The sequence below is a fragment of the Nannospalax galili genome, unplaced genomic scaffold (genome assembly GCF_000622305.1).
Source record: "Nannospalax galili isolate Female #2095 unplaced genomic scaffold, S.galili_v1.0 scaffold337, whole genome shotgun sequence".
Taxonomy (NCBI): domain Eukaryota; kingdom Metazoa; phylum Chordata; class Mammalia; order Rodentia; family Spalacidae; genus Nannospalax; species Nannospalax galili.
Window position 1 is genome coordinate 2,133,660 of NW_008340932.1, and position 4,170 is coordinate 2,137,829.

At 44.4% G+C, this 4,170-nt stretch overlaps 1 pseudogene; it reads left to right on the forward strand.

Moving 5' to 3' along the window:
• Nucleotides 1–2,570: 2,570 nt before the first annotated feature.
• LOC103736682 lies at nucleotides 2,571–3,278 on the forward strand (annotated as a pseudogene).
• The last annotated feature ends 892 nt before the right edge of the window (nucleotides 3,279–4,170 follow it).

Below are 4,170 nucleotides of genomic sequence, written 5' to 3' on the forward strand. Positions count from 1 at the left end.
TTGACAGCTGGGCGTGGTGGTGCATGCCCTTAATGCCAGTACTCAGGAGGCAGAGGCAGGTGGATCTCTGTGAGTTCAAGGTCAGCCTGGTCTACACAGTGAGTTCCAGGACAGCTGGGGCTACAGGGAGACCCTGTCTCAAAAAGACCAAAAAAAAAAATTTTTTTTTTGTTGACAAACTTGTTCCCACAAATCAGTGGCGGAGTGAGATGGCACCCACTCTGCAGTGGGAACCCATGGACAGGGTGGTGGTTGATAGTAGGTGATTAAGGCTTGGAGTGGGTCTGGGAAGGCTCAGGACCAGGAGGCATGGCACTAGAACTTGAATGAGAAAGGTCTGGAAGGTGGAGAAGATGGCAAGTATCCTACCTTAGAAGTGGGAGTAAATTTCCTTGCTAATCATTGTCAGGCAAAAGACTCAGTGGTTAGAGTTGTAGCTCATTGTTTCTCTAGCACACATGAAGCCCTAGGTCTGATCCTCAGTGCCACATAAGGTAGGTATGGTGGTACACACTAGGGAGGTGGAGGCAAGAGGATCAGAAGTTCAAGGTCATCCTTGGCTACTTAGTAAGTTGGTAGTGAGTTTGGGATACATGAGACACTGCCTTAAAACAGAACTAAACCAAACCAAACCAAACCAAACCAAACCAAAGGAAAAAAAAAAGGTGCACTGGAGTCAGGGAATTTTTTAAGGTTACTCAACCTCCCTGAGCCTTATTGTCCTCAGCTTCTGAAAAAACTGAAAGAGAATGTGTCAATGGACTGAGCTTTTTCAGGAAACAGGAAAGCACTTGATATACATTAACTTCCGTCTCGTTGCAAGTTGACTGCCAAGACATTGTGAACAGTGAGCTGGAAGAGACTGCTCAGCCTCTGACTGAATGCCATGAGATCCCAGGAAATGCTTAAAGGCTGACAGAGGATGGGGTGGGGTGGGTGTGGACTTCAGGAGAGGGGAAGAAGAAGAGGACGGGCTGCTTGAGCTTTCTAAATCAGCTCGGCTGCAAACTCAGCATTTCCAATGGACAAATACTAACCTTGGCAGGTGTTCCTCAGTCTCCTAGACCTCCAGAGCGACTCAGGATCCTTTCAGGAGCACAGGGGTGATTCCGAGACTTCCTTCACTGCACTTTGTGCCTTTAGGTTCTCTACCCTAGGCCTGTTTCTGGGTTGGCCACACATTCATATCCGATGACGGAATACATGGCTCAGGTCATCAGAGTGTGCACACAGGGCTGAAGCTATGGGTGCATTTCAGTCCTGCCCAGAGTTTATAATGCTGGCTCTAGCCCTGGTGGTGTAGGAGGCTTAGAGCTCTAGGGAGGCCCGTGAAACACACCTGCCTAAATCTTCTCCTGGGGGTGCTGGAAGATTCAGGCCTCGGGAAGAAGATGTCTTTGTTTTGGTCTTGAGGCAGAGGGAGGTTAGGATCCTCCTTGATCTGGAGCTGCGGATCCCATTTCACAGGTAGAAAAGTTCAGCAGGAACATGACTTCTCCTCCGTGGATTCTGCAGTCTGGATGAAGAAAGTCCTCTTAGCCCTTGGGGACTTGAAAGAGCCTGGGGGGCAGTGTGTCTAGTTTTTCAACTAAATAAAGCATGGAGCCTTTTGTGCTGGGCGTTGAGGATCTGCTATGGTCCCTAATCAAGCAGATTGGGGACACTGAGTGGAGAGACAAGTGAGATCAGTGTGGTCTAGGGTGAGGGCTAGGAGGAGCTTTCTGTGTCATAATCCTTTATCACTGTTGTCAGAGGCTGTGTCCCAGCCCTAGCAGAGTACTGAGTGGAAGCTGGGGATATGTGAGGTTAGGGATTCTGGGACCTGACCCTCCTAGGAAGCTTTCTTGGCTCTGGCCGCTAGGGAATTATCTGAGGAGGCACCAAGGGTCTTGTTAATGGAATGAGTAGTTTACTTAAATTAGCAATTTAAAAAAATGTATTTTTCAGAGATGAAGCTAATATCTAAGCACAGGAAATGACAATGGGCACAAAGAGGCGCCAAGAGATTTGTTACCTGAAGTAAAGACATAAGCTGATCATGTCCCAGCTGTTCTACCCTCCTTTCCTTCCTTTTTGTGCGCTCCTGTGTGTGTGTGTGTGTGTATCTGTGTGTCTGTGTCTGTGTCTCTGTATGGGATGACACTGGTTCCTCTCCATCCATTTGTTGACGATTCAGCCCTTGAGACTGTCATGCTGGGCTCAGCTGAGGCTTCCGGAGCAAGGGTGGCTATAGTTCCATGAATTGGTGGGTGAGGGGGTATTCAGGACATTTGGAAAGTGGTTGGCTATCAGTTGGGGCAACAATACAGCATGCCTCTGAGTCAGAGCTGTTTTGTTTGAGGGGAATACCAAGAACATGTAGGGCACTAGCACATCAGATTCACCAATGTATAAAAGAAAGCACTGGGCCTACAGTCTGCCCGGCTGTGGAGGCTGTGGAATTGAATCGTAGCAATGGAAAGCAAACTTAGAATGGTCCCTTGTATATGAGGAGCATGAAGAAAACCAGTCATTTGCCAGTGTTTGCCTGCCGAAAAGTGAAGCAGATCAGAGAGGAGGTTGTATGTACCATGGCTATGATTAGAGTCAGGCTGCTCATTGGTGCTGTAAGAAAGCAGGTTGCCTGGATTGGATTGGACTCTGGGGTGTGCTTCAAAGGACATCTTCACACAAACTCTATTAATACTTATATTTTTCTAGTACCAAGTTAAATGCATCAAATTACAAGATACTTTTCCGTAATATTTTCTCTCTGAGACTCCCAGATCTTTTAGTATCTCCAGAATGTATTTCTCCATTTTCTGTATGACTCAAAAGCAATAGAAGCTCTAAAAAAGTCCTCTAAAAAGACTCTGCAAAAAGTGGGAGATGAGGAGGATTCTAAAGAGGAAAGCCATCACACCGAGGAGTGAGAGGAACAGGAGCTTAAGGATGAGCCTGGTGTGGTCAAGGACTACAAAGACCTGGAGAAAGTCATGCAGTCCTTTTGGTATGAGGTCCTGAAGACAGACCTTGATATTGGGAGAAACAAAGTAGACGATGGATTCTACAAATGTGAACTCAGACTGAGTGGGGAAAAATTATGGAAGAAAAGCAGAACGGTAAAAATAGGAGATATTTTAGATCTTCTCATTTGTGAGAACAAAGAGACGGGAACAGACAGTGATGTGGATTCTTCTGAAAAAATCTATGAAGAGAAGACTGCAAGTGATAAATACCAGGTGGTGTTACGATGGTGGAAAAGCTTAAAGATGCCTAAGAAAAGTACGTTTAAATAAAAGAGCAATTGCTTTTAATCCACAAACTGTTTTCTAGTTGTGGGAGGAGAGGGGTCAACATGAAAAGAGGACATTTTTACTGAAATAAAGTTCTCTCATCATTAAAAAAGGAAGAAAAAAAAACACTAGGAAATGAGAGGACACTGAAAGATGCTTTAAAACAATCTGTCTGTAGGGAGAAAAAAGATAAAGCAAGAGCTGGCTTTAAGCTGATTTTTTTTTTTTTAGACTTGATCACCTAGGATGTTGTCCAGTCTGGCTTCAAACTCTCAATCTTCCTGCCTCAACCTCTTGAGTGCTGACATTATAGGCATGCACCACCATACTCAGCTTAAGTTGATAATTTTTGAGGTGGGGTGACATGTAAGTAGGAGTTAATTTAGCATACAGTTGCTTTTGTATATGTTTTAAAATTTTATTTTTATTTTTAAAAATTATTTTGTTTCTTTCTTTGAAATTTTTTATTTTACTTATTTATTTTTGTGGTGCTGGGGATTAAAGCCAGAGCCTTGCATCCACCAGGCCAAGCATTAAACCGTTGAATTATCCATCTAGCCCCATATTTGAAACTTATAATGGTAATATTGACAATGAGCCAGACACGGTGGTGCACACCTTTAATCCCAGCACTTGGGAGGGAGGGGCAGGCGGACCTCTGTGAGATTGAGGCCAGCCTGGTCTACATAGTGAGTTCCAGGCCAGCTGGGGCTACAGGGAGACAGTGTCTTAACAAAAAACAACAACAACAAAAAACCCCAAAAAGAAAATGAACAAACGAAAAGAAATACTAGTCTCAAGGCTGCAGAAATGACTGGGTGGTTAAGAGCATGCACTGTTTTTGTAAAAATTAAAAAAAAATAGTTTAGTTTAGTGTGCGTGTGTGTGTGCGTGT